The sequence below is a fragment of the Pleurodeles waltl genome, chromosome 4_1 (assembly GCF_031143425.1).
Source record: "Pleurodeles waltl isolate 20211129_DDA chromosome 4_1, aPleWal1.hap1.20221129, whole genome shotgun sequence".
Classification (NCBI taxonomy): Eukaryota; Metazoa; Chordata; class Amphibia; order Caudata; family Salamandridae; genus Pleurodeles; species Pleurodeles waltl.
Window position 1 is genome coordinate 830458157 of NC_090442.1, and position 21036 is coordinate 830479192.

Sequence of the window (21036 nt, forward strand, 5' to 3'; positions counted from 1 at the left end):
GGCTCCTGTGGTGGCATGCTGTGTGACTCTGTATTCCCTTAAGAAAGTATATATTGCTCTTTCCGGGTTCTCACTCTCTGCTACCGCTATGCGAATGACCTTGTTGAGTGTTTTTACAAACCTCTCCACTTCTCCATTTGCTTGTGGCCATCGCGGTGTGATTCTCCGATGTCTGGTGTTGGTTGACGCTAAGAATTCTGCCCATTCGTGGCCATTTAAAGGGGGCCCGTTGTCGGTGCGCACCTCTCCAAAGAGTCCATGGGTGGCCACAATGTTTTCGAATTTTGGAATAACTGTGTGGGCGGATGTGGAGCGTACGATTTTGACTTCTGGATAGCGCGAGTAGTCATCAATCACTACGACCATATATGAGCCGTCTGGAAGGCTCCCGAAATCTGCACTTACTCGTTGCCACGTCGCTGTCGGCCCTTTCTCGGTGATGATCGGTGTTGGGGGTCTGGGCTGCCACTGGCCTGACACACTAGGCATCTTTTGACTGTGTCTTCCACTAGCTTGTCTAGGCCGGGGAACCATACTTTGTCTCTGATGGGGGCTTTTGACTTTACCATGCCTTGGTGCGCCCCGTGGGCTAGGGCAACTGTTCTGGTTGTCAGACTCAAAGGGATGACCAACCGGAGGCCTCTCAAAAGGCAGCCATCTTCACTCACGGAGAGTTCTTGCCTTATGTTGAACAGTGCGTGTAGTTGGGCTTGGGCTTCTTGTGTTCTGAAGGCGTCGGGCGTTGTAAGGCTCGCCAGTTCCCTGTTCTGGTCGCTGTTATGGCTAGCTGCAGGCATTCGTCTTGGGCAGTTGCTTCAACCACTTCGCTGAGTGGTATGGGTAGGGGCCTTGCGCGTTCTACTACCATCCTGACGTATTCTTCTGTTTCCTGTGCTTCTGCCACTTCTTGTGGTATGGCTGTGCGAGCGTGTCGGGAGAGGAAGTCTGCTGGGTTCTTTGTGCCCGGTTGGTACTCCAGTGTGAAATCATATTCTTGGAGTTGCAGGATCCATTTTTCTATCCTCGGTGGTGGTTTTGAGGATGAACCCTTGAATAGTGGTAGTAGGGGTTCGTGGTCTGTCACGACTGAGAACGGCTTCCCGTACAGGTAGAGATGGTAGTGGCGGCACCCCCAGTGAATGGCAATGGCTTCCCGTTCGATCTGTGAGTATCGCTGTTCCGTCGGTGTGAGTGTGCGGCTGGCAAACGCAATGGATGCCCACTCTCCACAATCCTGTTTCTGCGCCAGCACTGCTCCTAGCCCTGTAGGACTGGCATCGATGACTAGTTGTGACTGGCGTTGTGGGTCGAAGAATGCCAGTGTGGTTTCTGCCGATAGTGCTTTCTTCGTGGCTTGGAGCGCCTGTTCTTGTTCTTCGCCCCATTGCCATTGTCGGTTTGCTTGCGTGAGCTGCCGCAGGGGTCCCGTGATGTCTGCCAGGTTCAGCATGAAACGACTGCAGTACGTGACCATGCCTAGGAAGCTCCTTACCCCTGAGGCTGATGTGGGAGCCGGTGCTTCTTGGATGTCTTTGACTTTCAGGGGGTCTGGACCGACTCCGTTTTTGGAGAACCGGTATCCGAAGAAACAGATTTCTTGCTTTAGGAATTCGCACTTGTCTTTGTGCAGTGTCAGCCCTCTGCTTTGTAGTCTGGCAAACACTGCTCGCAACCTCTTCAGATGTGTCTCCACGGTGGGTGCATGGACCAGAATGTCGTCACTCACGTTAAGAACTCCCGGGAGTCCTTGCAGGACTTCTTTGATGAAATGCTGGAACACTTCAGCTGCACTAGAGATGCCGAAGTTTAGTCTTTTGTATCTCCAGAGGCCATTGTGGGTGGAGAACGTGGTGATGGGTCGGGATTCCGGGTGCAGCATGATTTGATGGTATCCAGACCGGAGGTCCGTTTTAGAAAACCAGTATGACCCTGACAGTTCACTGAGGATGTCATCTATTGTCGGGGTTAGGTGCCGCTCTCTTTTGATTGCTAGGTTTGGTACGCGCATATCGACACAAATTCGGACTGCTTCTGGTTGCTTGGGTTTCCTTGTGACTACGATGGGGGAGACCAACGGTGTTGGCCCCAACACTTTTTCTATGACTCCTGCTTGCTCTAGGAGGCGTAGTTCTTGTTCCATTTTGGGGCGTAGGTGGAACGCTACTCGACGGTGTCTGAGTGCTGTGGGGGCCACTGATTTGTCAATGTGGAGGCGCAGTGGCGGTCCTTTGAGGCATCCGATGCCTTCAAACAGAGTTTTGAAATCTTGCATTAGGACTTGCAGTGTGTTCGCATGGATTGTGAAAGCGAAATGTACCAGGTTGAGGTCTTGGGCCGTGCGGCAGCCAAGTAGGAAGCCTGTTCCGTCTTTGGAGACATATACTTTGGTGGCCATTTCTGTGTCGTCATGAGTAATGTCCGTTGTAAAAACCCCTGCTATGTTCAACGGTCGACTGTTTCCAAATTCAAACACTTGTATGTTTGTGGGCTGGAGTGCTGGCCGCGGTTGTGACAGGTTGTTGTAGACGTCCATGGCCATTAGGTTGATGGATGCGCCTGTGTCCACCAGTGCCTGTGTTGTGGAGCCTTGGACTGTGACCGTGCACGTGGGTAGGCGTCGGCTCCCCACTGCGTGGATTACGAGGATTGTGTGCTGATCGTTGTCCATGTCACTGTCTGATTCTTGATCTAGTGGCGCTCCCACCATCTTGATGGTTTTCTTTGTGGGGTTGTTTGTTTGCTTAGGTGTAGACTTGCAGACTTTGGCAAAATGGTTTAGCTTCCTGCATGCACTGCACATTTTTCCCCATGCTGGGCAGGTGGTCGGGTGTGGAGCTGGGCCGCCGCACCACTTGCATGGTTTGCCCCACAGTCTACCTTTATATGGTTCTCTTTTCTGCCGTGGTGTGTTTGTCTTTACTGCGTTGGCTACCTCTGTTTTTGTCTGGGTTGTAGACGTTTGTTCCATGTGGGCTGCTCTGGCTCGCGCTAACTCCTGTGAACGGCCCAGTGTGAGGATGTCCTTCATTGGCATGTTGGGTTGTTGGAGAATGCGTTCTCTTAGTTTTGATGATGAGCACCCTTGTATGAACTGAGCACGGATTTCGTCCTCCTCATCGGGCAGCGTACAGGTGCTGGCCAGTTCTTTTAGCCTGGTGTAGAAGACGTCGACGGACTCGTCAGTGGTTTGGCGTGCTTGGCGTAGTAGGAACCTCTCATAGTCGGAGTTGGCATACGGCTCAAAGTGGGCTGTGATTGCTCTTTTTAGTGTCTCATACGTGCGTGGTTGTACTTCTGTGACTGATTTGAAGATTCTGTGGATGTCGGCTCCACCGATGTGTAGGAGGGGTCTGCGCCGTTGGGCTTTGATGTCTAGGGCTTCAAAATACGTTTCCAGTCTTTCTACCCAGACTTTCCACTTTGCTGCTTGGGTGGGTGGCGCTCCTGTGACGGTGAAAGGTTCTATTGGTGGTACGCCAGCCATCGTGGTCTGCGGTCTCTCGAGTGGTATAGCAAAGAGATGAGGATTGTTGCGGGGGCAGGCCTTGTTTGTGCCCTATTAGTTGTTGTTTTTTTTTTTTTTTTTTTTTTAATGAGTAGAGAATGCCTTTATTTACTTGTATCTTGCTGAGGGCTCCTGTCCTCTTCTGGGTTTTTTCTTTTTTTCTTTTTTTTTCACTTTAGTGTTGTTTGTCACCTTATTTTTCCTTTTATTGTATATATTTTTTTTTTGTCTCCGGGTGGGCGTGGGCACTCCCTCTCTTGCTGCGCAGTGATGCTTTTGGTTGCGGCGCTGTCTCGGCTGGCCGTTGGTTTCTTCTCCGCTGACGCGGTTTCTTTTTTTTTTTTGTTACCGTGAGCGCCTGGAGGCGCCTCCCGGCTTGGCTGGTGCTGCGCTTGCGCAGGGCGTGGCGGAGTATGCCGGGCGCACTTGTGTAGGGAGACGCGTGGTTCCTCCGGTCGGGAGGGGTGAGCAGACAGGTGCCGGTGCACTGTAGTGCGGTGCTCGCTGCGTGCGGCCGGCTGTAAACGGCGGTGGGCACAGGTCGCTGGACGAGTGCGTGTCCTGTCGGGGCAGGAACAGGTGAGTACCTGGTAGTGGTCGCTTGCAGACCACGTGGTGTCGAGGTGCTCGGGGCTAGGTAGCGGTACTGTGGCGTCCGGCTGTGTGGTCGGACACCGTCAGGGCGTGCTGGTGCACCGACACTCCTCTGCTCCGGGCTGGGCCGTTTGGGTTGGTGTCGTCGTGGGTGGTGACGCTACCATAGATGGTAGGCCCACCTCGTCGCCAGTTGTCAGGTCCTCGGGGACCTGAATAAACACAAGACACGCCGTTACTGTTAATACGTATGTCTTTATTCAGCTCCGCTCATTCTCTACTCTCGCGCCCTTTTTCCTCCTCCCTCGTCACCTCCCCTTCCTCTCTCGCCGTCCAGTCCATCCAGTCTTTCATGAGAGGGGTGATAACCTCTCCCCCCCTCTCGGGCTCATCTAGTGGTGTAGTCCTGTATTGGTGACCACACCACAAAAGCTAACCTTTGCGTGAAAGAGCTTTGCAACATTCGCATCCTCACAAACCCTCTCTAGCAAAGGTTTTGCTAAAACCAATTACCCAACAGTTCCCAGCAGTGCTTCATTTGTAAATAAAAAGGTGCCGTGCCCAAAGCCCTCCCCTAAACATGCGGCTGCTGTAATTAAACGTTTGAACACGGAATACTGAGGCAGTGTAATCCTGAAGCCATCTCGGTCCTCTTCAATCCATGTAAAGACCCTCCCTGCCCCTTCAGGTCATTCTAGCAGCTTTCTACTTTCTCCCTTTCTGACGCTTTTCCGTTTTTTTCTTCCTCCGTCTTTCCCATATGTGTCTTTTGCTCACAGAAAATTCTTAAGGCAGAAGAATAAGCCCCGACCCTCAAAAATAAGTGCCGGTGCTCCGCACCGGAAACAACAAGCACAAATTAAACACTGGGTCCTAGCCATTTTCAAAGGCCTGAGCCTCTCAGCTTACTCTGTCGGAATAGACCATCATGTTGGGCACCTCAGATGATTGTATACTGGACCAGACAGACTGATGTTCAAGCGATTTGAAAGCTGATATGAGAGGTAGACGTGCATAACTGAGTAAAACGTTGAATATGCAAGTAAGTTACTTACTTTGACTAATTAGACGCAAATCTATATTTTTGGTTTGAATTATATGCTGTTAAAAAGTGAAAGAGTTGGGAGGGAGCTAGAATTTCTGAAAAAATCGGTATTTTTCTCATCCAACAGTCTTTTCTTAAAATTATGATGAATCATTTTGCAGACCGTTCAGAAATACCTACCCCAGCAAAGTTTCCTAGTCTTTTCATCAGTAGTTGCTCAACTCCACGTTTTTTTTAAATTCTGGGACTTGCATTCTTGTTTATTCCATTATAAAATCAGGACTACAATTCTCAGAATTCAAAGAAAAAGCCTGGACCTGAGCAACTCATCATGCATGTCCCTGGTAATTTGCATGTAAGTGTACAAAAGATAGCCGTCTGGAATGAGGCCAAAGTGATGTGTTATGTCATGCTATGTGATACTAATTGCATTTGTTAAGTGTGACAACTCACTCCCACAGGAGTATCCCAACGCTACTGCTTCAACCAGAGGGATGTTTCCAACAAAGACCTTAAAATAACCAGGTTTTTAAAAGTTTTTTGAAAAAGTTATAACTTTTTTTACAGGCGCAAACTTGGAGTGTTAACATAGTCCAATGGAGCCTGAGAAGAAAAGGAACGACTTCCACTGCAAGTCTTTCGACTACAGCAGGGGAATGCAAATGCAGTATTAGAGGATCTAAGGATCCTGGTTGGATGGTAAAACCTTATTCGAGACTGGCCTTCCCTATGGGCATGACAAAGCTTAAAAGTGCAGCACTTTCTTATGGGGAGCCAATCTAGAGATCTTAAAAGAAGTACTGGATGGAGGTATCCAGTCTGGCTGCTGTGTTCTCTATGCGAGTTGTATGTATGTTGTAGCTGTACGTGCAAATGGCAGTTGTACTAAGCAAATATGATAAATACTTTCTCTGCTACTTTTAACGTGTACTGAAGTTCACAAGCGTTAAAATCCACTTGTCACAGTGCTGTGTACATGAGCCACATATGGTACGATGTCCAGTCTGTAGACTGGAATGTTATAGAACTGTTGTCTCTACAACAAGCTTTGCTAAGCAACCTACCAACCATACATTATAGACACATTGCATAGAGCTATGGATGAACATCTTCTAACACTCAGGAAGGAGGCAAGTAAGGCAAATGTATTACATTTACTGCAAAGCCACAAATACAGGTAGAAAGAGACTGTGAAAACCATTCCAATCATGGATAAATGCCAAGATCCTTATCAGCATATCATATTCAGAGCCCAGAACAGGCTCTGAGGAAGAAACAGCACACCAGGCAAAACAGTGAGAGTGGGAACTGTGAATAAAAAGCAAGAGATTGGGGTGCCCAGGGAATGGATCTCTATGACACGTGATACCCCTCGGAGTGATTCAGGTGAATAGGGTGGTCTAAGTAGAATGATTAGCGTTGGGTTACTTTGACCTAGGGGTGGGGTTTAGAAGATTGTTTGGGGGACCAGTTAAGGGTAGTTTCATAGAGGCTGGTAAGGTGAGCTGGGGCCGTGAAGGGTAGGGAAGTTCATGCTGTCATGGCCTGTTCTACACTGCGTGCATGGGCTAATCTAGGCCCGCGGCGTATCTGAGGCAAGGGAGGGTAGGTGTGGCGCATGCCCGAGGAGGCAGCGTTATTAAGAAGGTGCACTCACCTGCTGACCCGCAGACGTGCAAGAGTTCAGGGACTCGATATGGGAGCCTTGCATAATCTAAAGACTGTGGCATGGAAGATCTAATTCTCTGCAAACTGGAAACAAAAGCTTTGATGTCAATAAACGCAGGACAGCTGAATGCATGGTTAGCTTTTTACCTGTGCGGAGAGGCTGCAATTTTGTTGAGTTGGCATGTCAGAGAAGGGTTTCAGTTGGGGTACCAAGGTCCTAGGGTGAGCACATATGCTGACAGTTTACAAAAAGCTATACAAATGCCAGAACTGGTTAAGGAGAAGCTATACAAACAAAATACAAGATTTATGATGGGCTTCCCTTTGCAAATTGGCCAGTTGGCAATTTGATGATTTTACCTCTTTAAGGTGTACCTAAAAAACACCACCAGCCTAGATTGATAAACTGTCTGTGTGACCAGAACAACAGTCTGTAAATCATTTAGTTGTCAAAAAAGATACAGCGGTACAGTTTGCTGCATTGAAAGAGGCTATATGTTCTGATGAGTTTTTTGGTGAGTGTGCTGAACTTGTAAAACCTGGCATCAAGTCAGCCTTCAGACTTTTGTCTGCTCATCCTTATGACTTTGCTTTATTTGGCATTGCGTTTGAGGGGCAGATATTTGTGGACAAAGTGCTCCTATAGGCTATGCAACTTCATACAAGTTGTATGAGACGTTTAGTACCTTCTTACAGTGGTGTGTTGTAGCAGGTTATGGCACAAATTTGGTAACTACCCTGGATGATTTTTTGTTTGTAGGAGAGGCTGGATAGGGACAGTGTGAGCATGCATTAATATATTTTCAGATTTTGGCAGGGGAGATTGAGGTGCCTCAGGCAATTGAGAAAACAGAAGGCCCCAACACACATTTAATATTTCTTGGCATTGAACTAGATACAATGGCAAAGGAGGCAAGGCTACCACAGACCGACGTTGAATAGTTCTGTTGGAGGAAGGAGTGGTGGAAACACATTTAAACTACAGAACATACAGAAGCTGCTGGGTCTTTTACATTTTGTATATAGGATGTTGTGTGCAGGGACAGTTTTGTGTAGGCGATTAGGTTTTGCAGTTACTGGAGCTAAGCTTCTACATTACACTGTGAGAATTTCAGTAGCAGTGGAGGCCTATGTGAAGTTATGACCTGACTTTAAGGAGAATTTCAGTGGAGTGACCATAAGGTCCATGGAGGACAATTACTTGTGCAAATTTTTGTTCTTTATAGGCGGGAAGATGATGCTCTGAGTGCTAGCCTAAAACATGGCATGAAACAGGAAGAAGTATATCCTTCCTTAAATTTTTCCCATGATTGGTGGTCTTGTTTCTATCCGGAAAAAATCGAGCTAACAGAAGAGTGATTTTTAATGTGGACTACGAGACATGGTGGATCTGGTGAATGATTAGAATGCAAAAAACACGAATCTTTTGAGTTACTGCAAACATTCAAGTACGAATGCTTGATGTTCAACATTCTTTAAAGCAAGATACTTGCCAGGGGCACAGAATAACATTATTAATGCTTTGTCAGGTTCACAATGGCAGATATATTTTTGGACTGGCACCAGGAGCGGGCGTGCAGAAGGCATAGGTTTTGAAAGCTTCTGTGTTCTAGGAAATGGAAAGTACTGCAATTAGTCGAGAACTCGTTTGTGGCATCAAGTAGGAAAACATAGACATGAGTGGTCTGAATTTCTAGCAAGTGGTGGTTTACTGAGGGTTCAGACAAGGGAGGACAGGGTGGCAAGGAGAGAGGATGTGGTAAATTTCATAATGTGGATGATTAAAAAGAAGGTGTCAGCATTGACTACAGCAGGAAATAGTTTGGGGATTGCATTTCTATCGGATTTACTTTTGGGGCAATGATCCTTCGGTGGGGGACCTAGGCAAGAGAATTTGACAAAGCAAGGCAAAAAACATGCACCAGCCAGATGGGCAAGGGAACCTTTTCACAACTGATTGTGGGCCGCATGTTAAGGTGGGATTGAATCTTGCCTTTTTCAAGTTATGCATATTGTGGTTGTTTTTCGAAGCCTTTTGAATCTTGAGTTTTTGGGCAGCAAAAGAGATGAATGTTTCCGAGGTTAGGTTGCAAGGACGGGCTCTTAATCTGTGGCTGCGCATGTCTAACACTGATTATTCACCAAAGGATAGAACGGTGGTATTGGTGGATATTGAAGGGCGGCTGTGCTTGGTTGGGTCCTAGGAGGGCTCAAACTAAACTAGGATGCAGTGAAAGGGAAATGTTTTTTGCCCTGTGGATGGCAGCAGGCTGACAGCATTTCAACTATTAGCTTGATGAGGAAGGTGTTGCATAGTTTAGGGAAGGAGGCTAGAAATTATTGGTCACTCATTCATACTATGGGAGGCGAAGCAGACAGAGAAAAGGCCTTTTGCAAGATTTTTTGGGAGTGTGAACAGATAGATGTGTGGTTTAGTAGTGGGGTGAGACTGGCATGCAATACGCGCACTTATTGCCATGGTTAGAGGAACTGGTTCCCTGTAGAGTATGCCCAGACATTCTTTTAATTCACCTCGGTGAAATGACTTGTTTCAGTTGTCTGGTGTGGCAAATTCGAGAGGATATGCAGGTTTGGTCAGGCATGTTATGTAGCCCAAAGGCTTTGGCACGGGGAGGTCAAGCAGAATGGAGAAGGGCAGGTGGAATGTGAATACTGAGATGCAAAGGTTTTGCAGTTCCGCCGGAACTGGCATTATTGAGCATAGCAACATTTTGCAAGATGATTTCTGGCTATATAGGTTATTTGGATAAATAGTAATACTTTCTTGATATACCTAAATCCTTTGTTTAAAAGGTGGCATATTAAGGTGTTGTGTGGTATTTGAAGCATCTGTTTGATGGCAGTCAAAAAGGGAGACAGTAAAAACCCTGTAGGGGAAAGAGTGTTGTGGCTGTTGGAGCGACAGCCTCAGTTATGTTTCTCGTGTTACATTTGGAGTCACTCTATGTGGTGGGGGTGGGAGGGGCAGGAAAATGCATTTTACAGGTTGTGCGTGAAGGCAACGCTGGTCGGGTTTGAAAGAATGTGTGTGGACCTTTGTGCTGTTTGGATAGGGGAGTTATATTTGGAGGAGCTTGAAGGGTGAAGGGGTAGGTTTTTGAGAACCTGAGAATCGATAAAATAGGCTGGGAATGTTAAATTGCATCTTGGAATGTGGGAAGCTAGTTTAATGTCCGTACAAATAAAGCTGCCTTTTTCTATCTATTGTCTGTCCTGTTTTTTTCCACTTCACACCCGATGCACTTGTGAAAAAATAGATTTGATGTAGGAGATACAAAATACGAGAAATACATCACTGAGGGGAGTAGAAGCAATAGGAGAAAAGAACAGGCAGTACAGTCAGGACAAGCAAGATATACCAAGATAAATAAAGCTTGATGAACGCCATTGAGGACGAGGGGTGCCCTGCGCAGAAAAAGAGCCTAGAGAGGAAAGGGTGGTCCATTACAGTCAGAGGCAAGACAGAGAGGCCACGGGAAATAATATAAACAGACAGAAAACATTTACATGAGACAGCAGGAATAAGTAGAAAAGACTGAGAGAGAGCACTTAGAACAAGACGAGAGAGAGCAGTGAGCTGAAAAAACACTGATATGCAGGACTAAGGACAAAGGCGATGGTTATGCATTTAATACATTTGAATACCAAAGGCATTACAATATTAACCTAAATTGTAACTGCTGCATTAGACGAGAGGGTAATGCGTGGTGTAACAGACCACACTGTAAACAAAAAACTTTTTCTCATGACTATGGCTGAACTTTTCCAGTCCAAGTTTGTGCATTATCAGATCTTCTTCCCATTGCTCTGAAGCTACTATGGTGTTTCACTGACATGGCCCATTCACTTATATATAAAACATTATTAAATACATATGTCCCCTCACTTCCTCTAAAAAACACAAAACAACCCCAACTTTTGAAGAACATCACTGTATTGCACTGCAACACTTCTGTAGCGCTTCATACCCTTGAGGGGCAATTAAAGAAAATGTCACATCCCTGGACTTGCATAGTTTTGCAGTGAAAGTGTCAATATTACGGGTCGAACCCTTTTAGGTTTGGGTAGATATTCTTTATCCACTGACAAAACAGCATTTTACTTTAAAGATGACTTTGCAATATTATGTTGCTCTCTTGCACCCCTGTGGTGCTTCCGTCCCACCCTCTGTGTTGCTTCCTTCCATCCTCCTGTTGCTTTCTGTTAGACCTGTCAGCCTTAGGGAGGTGTTCACCTAAACGTTTTGCCTACTTAGCTCCATTTCTTTCTGCTTATATTTGTTGTTTGTTGGCTTAAGGACTCTGTGCATTTTACCACTTTACCACTGCTGACCAGAGCTAAAGTGCCAGTGCTCACTACCTTAAACATGGTTAAACTGGTTTACACTTGAATAGCATATTTAATTTACGTATAAGTCTTTGTAGAGTAGTATACAATATACCTAGGGTCTCTAAATTAAATACTACTAGTAGGCCTGCAGCACATATTGTGGCACCCACTTAAGTAGCCCATTTACACGTCCTAGGACTGCCATTGCAACCTGAATACAGGTTAAACTGCCAATTCAACTTGGCAATAAAACCCCCTTGCCAAGCCTCAAACTCCCTTTTTATTGTATATAAGTCACCCCTAAGGTAGGCGCTAGGGGCCATAGGGCAGGGTGCATTGTAATTAAAAGTTTGGACACTTTTAAGTTTTACAAGCCCTGGCAGTAAAAAACTCTTAAATTGACTTTTCACTGCTGTGAGGTCTATCTGTCTCATTGGATAACATTAGGTTGCTTTCTTGCATTTAATAAGTGCTAACTTTTGATTGGGGACAGATAAGCATTTCATGTTCTGTATCGATGAAATTGTAATAAAAAATCCTATTTAATAGTAGTTTTGTATTTTAAATTGCATACAGTCACACAATAGAGGGTTTAGGTGTACCTGAATGGGCGATTTGGTGGCAAGATGTGGAGAAGGACCGAGGTGAGAATAGCCCCACTTGCAACTGAAAAGGCTGTACTCTGACTTCACAAAAAGTTCTTGTCACCTCCACATTGTCTCTGCAGCAAGCTTGGAGCCAGGACTGGTGTTACAGAAAATGTGGAATATGAGTGTGAAAAAATATCGCAACAGCAAACACCGGCAGAAAGTGCTACACTGCTGTACAGTAAAAGAACATTGCAGGCCCAAATCTAATACTGACCAGCGAAGAGTTCACTTGAGGACGTAATGGAAAAAGTAACTTGCAAGAATTGCAGTTAAAAGTCCTAACTGGTGTGAAGTAACCATGAAGGAAAGTATGATCTTAACACACAGACTCACTGGCACGTACTTCATGTTTTCAAATAGATTGTAACCTGATTAGACAATGGACCCACAAAATCTAATCAGTTTAAACTACACGGAGGTCTTACATTCACAATGATAAAGCACACATGCTGTTAAAGCTGTATTTACCACAAATATGTATGCATTCAAGGATGAAAATGGTTAGTTTGCCAAGCATTGTAAAAGCCACAAACTACAAATGTGTAGGGGATTAGGTCACAGTTTAGGCTTACGGTGTCACAGGTGTTTTAATGTTTTTCTGTTTTCAATCTGTAACTGACAAGTCGATTATTATTTGCTGTTCTGCAATCGATGATGTGTAATAATTTAGGTTAAAGTTTAGGGCCATAGAGTCAAAGGTAGCATGATGTTTCTCCACACTTAATGTATAACTATGTAGTGATACATTGTTTACTGTTATGTGATAAAGCATTGTGTGGTTTTATATATAAGAAGCTGCCTGTGCAACAGCAGATTGAGACTGACTGGCTGCCTGTGTGAGGAGGGTCGATCTCCATGTCAGGACAATAAAGAGCTGTCTTTCCATTGCCGAAGAGGAGTCTGTCTTTATACCATTTCCCATGTTTTTGAACAACTCCACAACACAGGGAAGCCAGGAAATTCCAAAGACTTCAAAGAGTCTCCCAAATTCAAAGAAAGTACCAGGTATACAAATTCGGCCCTAAGACTCAATCTTCAGTTCATTTCCTGGACCTGGTAAGGACTTTCAGAGGAATTCTGCTGCTGTGGCCTTCTGTGTACTCCACAAGACTGCTTTGCTACACCTGGAAGGACTGCTTTGCTGCCTGGAGCCTGCCTTGAACACTGAGAGGCCCGTCATGCTGTTTGAGCTCTGCATCTTCCACTACACATAGGACTACCAGAGTGACTCCACGTTCTAGTTTGCTGGCCTCCTGTTTAGAGTCACATTGACATAAAGGGCTCTCACTATCTTAAACCCACACCTGGATCCAGCCTGAGTGAGTCCTGAACCCCCAAGTAGTGTTCTACCTGTCCTGGACCCTTGTCTGTGGTTCTCAAGGTACTCAGATAGCCAAAATCTAAAATTTGGTACTTATAAAGTTTTGGCTAAAAACTCCTTGAGGATTTAGGGGAGACAGGGACCAATCTGCTTCTTGATCCACCCAAGGTGCATCACCGGTTGACCTGACATTGCGACTGTTCCTGCTACCTTCTTCTCCACAGCAGGGAATCCTGTTCAATTGTCCTTTGCCAAAGGGGTATCTGACCGCTTGGAACTGTCTATGACTACAGCCTCCTGTCTCGTACTGCTGGAGATTTTTGATTTCCAAAAAAGTGACTAAGGGCCTGATCTAGATGTTGGCAGTAACAGTCCTCCCATTGACTTTTCGACTGGAAACCTGGACGCTTCCGTGATGGTCTGCACGCCCAATTTAGATGTCAGTGGGAGCATAGGCAAAGTCTGCCAATGACCCACCGTCAATGCCAAGAAACTTCACCTGTGCCAAAGGAACCACAGGCAAAAGCAGCTAGTGGCGGGGCAACAGCTCCTTTTCCCCCTGAACCAATCACAATGTACATTCCTGCTGATGCAGCTGTGGGGGCTAAAACTCCACACCTGAGTTGGCAGATTGGGAGCTATAGAAGGATGAAACTCACCTTTCTAATGTTTCCATGTATCCTGCCACCATGAACCCACTGCTACCAGTCATGCCATTGCTCCTAGGCCAGGTCTAAGATGGAAATGAACCCTGTCATCCCATAACAGACGGTAAGTCACAGGCATTCCTGTTATCCTCAGAGTTGTAGCACCACAGCAATACTGTCCTCATGCATGGCTCAATATTTGTGCAAACACCACCAGAATGCTGCGCAATGCTGAAGTGTGTAATGTGGTAGACAGAAAATCTATCAGAACAGACCTTGAGATATAAGTGGCACCCTCCAATCTGGTGCAGACTGCCTTCATGGCAATGGACACCTACACAAAAAGTCTCAACAGTCACAAATAGAAATGTGTCCACAGTGGTGTGTGCAATAATGTCCTCACAATATCAAAAGCATCTACAAAAACATTGGATTCAAAGTGGTTCATATTAAACATAAATCAGTAGTTGGTCATCAAATGGACAGTGCAAATTAACTTGTGTGTCGCTACTACTGCCATTCAGCATGCCACAACACATTTTTGGAAATCTTGGATTCAAGAGAAAATTAATTATGTAAGCTTTTTCATTAATTCAATGTAGATATGAGCAGCAGTTGTCAACGTGGTTGAGATACACAAAAAGTGACATTTAAATTCATGGCATGACATGGTGACTGTCAAATGCACTAGTTTTTGAAATGCGTGTACATATGGAAGTGAAAGACGGTGCAACAACATTACATTGCACTATTGTTTTTCAGATCCAAAAACAAAGCCTCATGGTATTTGTAGTCATCTGTTGACACCATATAAAATGCTTGTTTAGAGAGTGAGTTACATATATCACTTTCAATGACTATATTGGAGCCAAACACACATTTGCAACCTGTACATACACAGGGGTATGATGTGACTAGGAGAAAATATCACTTAAAGACACTATGGGCCTGATTCTAACTTTGGAGGACGGTGTTAAACCGTCCCAAAAGTGGCGGATATACCACCTACCGTAATACGAGTTCCATAGGATATAATGGACTCGTAATACGGTAGGTGGTATATCCGCCACTTTTGGGACGGTTTAACACCGTCCTCCAAAGTTAGAATCAGGCCCTATATTTTTCTGTGAATATGGATGTAGTTTTTGACCTTTTTTGGAAGGACAACACATACATTGATAGAAAGGATGGGGCTTAGCAAAATGTAAGCGATGATCCATGGGAAACTACACACAATTTGACTATACATATTGCACATTGTGAATAAGAGAGCTACAAACATGATGCTAGTAATTGGCATTACACAAAATATTTAGTGGAGTGAAATTTAGCTATATCTGTTTTGCTAAGGGTTTTGCAGCATTCTAAATGTCAAACAGAAGGGTAGGGTTCCATTTATGATTGTTGAGACATTGCTAAGTGTAACTTACCAGTCTCCACTCCAGCAGGGATTCTTGTCAAGCCTACAGGATGTGGGACCTGCAAGACCTTCTCCTCCCAGGGTGAGTTATAATGGGGGGTTGGGAGGACCACCACCAGTCCTCTGGGGCTCCAGTTGACCCTTGGAGGCCACTGAACGAACCTTCCCCCGCAGGTCATTCCACCTTTTCTTAATCTCCTCCTGTGTGCACAGATTGGTAGCTACAGAATTCACTCTGTCAACTATTCTGGCCTAAATTTTCCTTTTTTTGGAGTATGGTAGTATTTTGGACCTGTGCTCCAAACAATTGTGGCTCTACTCTAATGATTTCATTCACCATAACAGACAACTCTCCCTCTGAACAATGGGGATTTCTCCTCCCTGCCATAGTCAATTTATGAGGAAAATTAAGCTAGTGCCCGAAAGGATGAAGGAGAATCAAATAAATATGGTTTAAAACAAAAAAATACAGATGGAGAGTAACACAGAAAAAACCTGTCTCCTGCTGGCTGTCTGGTCTGCTATGTGACGGCAAAGGATCATGGTCTGAAATGGAGAGTGTTTTTTTTTGTTCTTTGCAGGTGTTTGCAATTGTCTAATTTACAACAGGTGTGGGCTGCTAGCATCCAATTAATGGCCACAGCCATAGTACTATACTGAGCGGGTTGCACAATGGACTCCCACTGTCATGGGCCCGCTGCTGACACACTGCCAGCACAACTGTGCAATATAAATAGGCTTGATGGAATGCCCCCGTCAGGATGGCAATGGAGGGCCTACTCATCGGCATTGCAGTCTGTTGTATTGGCTGTGGAATGCAGCTGGTACGAAGGAGGACACTCCTTAGCCATTATACATCTAAATACGGCAGGGGGAACACCACCGGCTTGACAGTTTTTTGGGCCCACCACCGATGCGGCTTAAGGGTGCAACCACCAACATCTAAATCAGGTCCTAAGTCCAAACACAGAAATTTTCACTGCGACTTCGTCCAACAGCTCCTAGCAACAACGCTTCCTCCCTGCCACCTTCACCCTTGCCCCACTGAACGTTACCTTCTCAGGACATTTTTCGTGAACATTCTTCTCACTCCGAAGCTACGCGCTGACTTGGCCTAATCTGCTTCTTGGGTCAGATCTGCGCTCTATCGCAGTCGGGCATATTTTTCATCTTTGACACGGTTTCACACGACCCAGATACCGACAGTTGGCACTTTTTATGTTTTAGGTGCTAGATTTCACATAAAAATTTCGAAATTCATAATTCCGGTTCTAGTAATTGGATGTTTGCCATTTTGGTGTCAAGTAATCTATTAACATGTAATCTATTTTTCTAAATTGGCATAGGATTTTTCTCATATTGTGTTTTTCACTTTATTACTGTTTGTGTGCTGCATAAATAGTTTACACATTTCCTCTAAGTTAAGCCTGACTGCTTTTTCTGCCAAGCTGCCCAGGGTTAAGCACAGGTTAATGTAGTGACTTTTTGTGGTTTACCCTGCCAGGGATTGTGGATGTTGCTTAACTAGGGTTCATGCCCCAGTCAACCAACAACCCAATTTCTCACACTTCCCCTCCCACATCTTCTGTGATTGCGGACCCATTTTCAGTATTGCTTCCGCCTTTGACACCGGTGCTCCACGTTGCTGTCTCTCACCATTGTTTCTCCCTTTGTGCTGGACTCCCAGAGAAGCTGAGGATATTTGGATATGCTTTGCTAAGGAACAAATGACCTGAACCATATTTGCATCAACTTCTCTAGGCATCAAATACTGCAGCACTACTTCTATTGGGGCACAGTCACACCGAGAGCACAGGACCTACAATCATGGACTGTGGTGTCAAAGTAGAGGAGGTCAGGTCCTCAGCTTTTTAAACTGAAGTGCATGACTTCCACCTCTGACACATAACACCAGATGCACTCTTGCTGTCCCAGAGATGCTGCAGAGTGAGTGCCGCAGAAGAGCAAAGGGATCGCTCCTTCTTTTTGATCTGCGAGTTTTATATGTGCCTTCAAGGACTTCACAGTTTTACAACATCACAATTTTCAGGTTTCACTTATGAGACATATTTTCACGGGCTGTCGTAAAAAAGCCTATTATGGACCACAGTGCTTTAAGTGGAATGAAAAATGTGGGGGGAGTCTCTTAAAGTGGTGTGGCCTAAATAATTGGGCCATACCTTAAAACATGTGAACTACAGTTCTGTGTTTTACACAGCACGCTGCCTGACCAGCATTTCAGTGTCTCTTTGTGAGCCTGCTTTTGTGTATAGACATATCACACAACAACAAGCGTGTGCTTTAAACAAACCAGAACCATTGGCTTTGTAAGCGCTTGTTAACAATTTGATATAGTGAACAACAGCAACGATTTTTCTGTAAATACTTAGAACTGGTTATTTTCAAATGGCGCTATGTGACCGTAACTATATGTGCACTTCAGAGAAGCCAAGGTTTAGAAGAGCATGAAACCTGAACATTGTTTTTTGATATTTTCTTTGCAGTTTTGTAAAGTGCAAACTTGACCCAAAGGTATTTGAGTGGTCTACATGAGCACCAGTTACGTTACACAAGGACACATTCACTTTTGTTTCTTAACCACAGGATATTTAAGCCCATATTTATACTCTGTTTGCGCTGAATTAGCGTCATCTTTTTATGCTAATTCAGCGCAAACTTAACTCCATATTTATATTTTAACTCTAGACCTTCTAGCACCAAAATATTGGAGTTAAAGTCTTTTTTTGAATGCGTGAAACCACCTTGCATCAATGAGATGGCCCTAGCGCCTTATTTATCCTCCCATTCAAAAAAGGTGCATGAGGGGGAGGCAGGCCTAAATAATGGCGCTAAACTTGCTTAGCGCCATTATTTAACGCCTGGGTCAAGGCAGGCGTTAGGGGACCTGTGGACCCATTTCCATGGTCAAACACCATGGAAAGAGCCCACAGGTGCCACCCCAAACCCCAGGAACACCCACACCAGAGGGACACAACAGGATGGGAGGGACCCCATCCCAGGTAAGTAGGGTAAGTAGAGGTAAGTATTATATATTTTTTAAGTTCCATTGAGGCCCTGAAATGGGTCCCCCTACATGGCACTGGGTGCAATGGTCATGCCCAGGGGACCCTTGTCCCCTGTGATGGCCATTGGGGTGGTGGGCATGACTCCTGTCTTTTTTGAGACAAGAGTCGTGGTATTGATGGTTTTACGTCAGGAAATGACGCTAGGCTGATTAGAGGCATTTTTTTGCCTCTAATCAGCCGAAAGTCATTTTTTGGTGCAAAACTATCTTCCCCCATACCGCCACCCCCACCCGGCTAATGTCATTTTCCCAGAAGTTAGCCCACCCTTTGCGCCGGCTTGTGGGATTCCATAAATTTGGCGCCCAGCTGGTGCTCTGGAATGAAGCAAGCCGGCGCTATACTTTTTGATGCAAAACTGCGTTTGCGCAGTTTTGCATCAAAAAGTATAAATATGGGCCTTAGTGATTTGCCTACTATCACAGAATTTTGAGCAAGCCCTGACACTTAAATCAGGTTCCGGAGTTCCAAAGTCGGCTGCTCATCCCGCTAAGCCACATCCTCTCCCCACCATTATGGCCCCCTGACTCACATTGCTTTCAGACTCAGCTCTAGAGCTCTCAGTTGTGCCTCTTTACGAACACTCTCCCACAGCCAGAACTCACTCGGACACATATGTGTGATTTAGCTTACATGTATATTATAAGCATTGGAAACTCAATAGCTCAGCCTTTTAGAGTTAGGACCTCTTGACTTTGCTAATACTTAGTAAAGCACATTTAAATTACAATATAAAATGACACTAAACAAAGAGAGTTTAGAATGCTAACAAATCCCAAGTCTTTACTTGTGTACAATATGCATTGTATATACAGTAACATGTTTCTAAACCATAGGCAAATCAATAGTTCCAAATGTAAAACTTATTGGATTTACCAATGCTTATTTACTGTTTGCCTGATTTCTCATCAACCCATGCCAAAGTGGACTGTTTTGCTTTTAAGGACAATGCTATTGAAATATATCAGATTGCATATTGTGTCCTTAAGTCAGCCACTTCAGGTACTATTGTTTTTGCTGTGTCTCCCTATAGTCTTTCTGCCTGGAAAATTCGGTTAAACTACTTATCAATTGCCATATGAAAAATATTTTGTTATATTCTGTACAAGGACTAAGGGGGTCATTCTGACCCCGGCGGTCTAAGACCGCCGGGGCCAGGGTCGGCGGGAGCACCGCCGACAGGCCGGCGGTGCCCCGCAGGGCATTCTGACCGCGGCGGTAAAGCCGCAGTCAGACCGGCAACACTGGTGGTCTCCCGCCAGTGTACCGCCGCCCTTTGGAATCCTCCAAGGCGGCGCAGCTAGCTGCGCCGCCGAGGGGATTCCGACCCCCCCTACCGCCATCCAGTTCCCGGCGGTCCGCCCGCCGGGAACCGGATGGCGGTAGGGGGGGTCGCGGGGCCCCTGGGGGCCCCTGCAGTGCCCATGCCACTGGCATGGGCACTGCAGGGGCCCCCATAAGAGGGCCCCTACAAGTATTTCACTGTCTGCTTGGCAGACAGTGAAATACGCGACGGGTGCAACAGCACCCGTCGCACCTTCCCACTCCGCCGGCTCGATTACGAGCCGGCATCCTCGTGGGAAGGGAGTTTTTCCCTGGGCTGGCGGGCGGTCTTTTGGCGACCGCCCGCCAGCCGAGGGAAAAACTTAGAATACCCTCCACGGTCTTTCGACCGCGGAGCGGTATTTCGGAGGGGGAACTCTGGCGGGCGGCCTCCGCCGCCCGTCAGGGTCAGAATGACCCCCTAAGTATGGTTGGTTATTAAGCAAGCCAGCTTGCTGCGCTGCAACATTTTGAAAGTGCAGAGATGTGTTGTAGTTAGAGAAATACGACGCACTCCTGTACTTTCCTCAGTGCTGGCACACAAACTGCTGCTTAATGGCAATACAAGTACTCTTGCACCATGGTGCAACGGTGCCTGCATTGTAGGGATGATTGTTTACATACAGGAAGGGACACCTTTCTGCATATAAACAATCATTAATGGCGTTTTCCTCCTTCTATGTGTGCTACAGAATGCAGCACACATAGAAGGAGGGAAAATGGGGAGAAACAATGTTATGTCTCCCTGTTGTGCCACTTTAACCCCACCCATGAGGTGGCGTAGGAATCTGATGCATTGCCAGCCTTGAAAATCTGGAAATGTGCCACATTCCGTCAGGTTCCATGGGTGTTGCGTAGGAACACCCACAGCAACACCCATGGAACACCTCTCTCATGCATTGTTATGCAAAGTGGTTTGAGTGGACTTGTAAATATGGGCCGGCACAGTGCACCACCAGAGCCTAAACAAAATGGTGCAGTGTGCCGCTAGGGCCTTGTAAATGAGGCCCTTACTTTTTATGATTTTATTTATTTTTTATATTGTAAATTGTAATTTGTTCAACATAATGGATTTGGCCATATGAATTGTAATGGATGTTTTACTTCCTGACAGAACAGTTACAGTGGCTGTGATGTTGGCCGTCGGGACGACTTCTGAAGTATCCTGCCATCGTTGACCATGCATATCCTTCTTCTTCCTGGGTGCTGCCCCCTCTCTCTGGCCCCTACAGGTGGTGGTAGCACGCACCTGCATAAAAACAGTTCATCGCCTCTCCTGTGGCAAATTGACATACGCACCTAACTTGCCCCTGGTAGGACTTCCCGGATTCCTGGGCTCTTATACTTCCATGGAGCTTGCATCTGGGACATCCCACTCCCTGCTCATCACTGGTGACTTGTTCTCCAATGGTCAGTTCCTCTCCATGGAC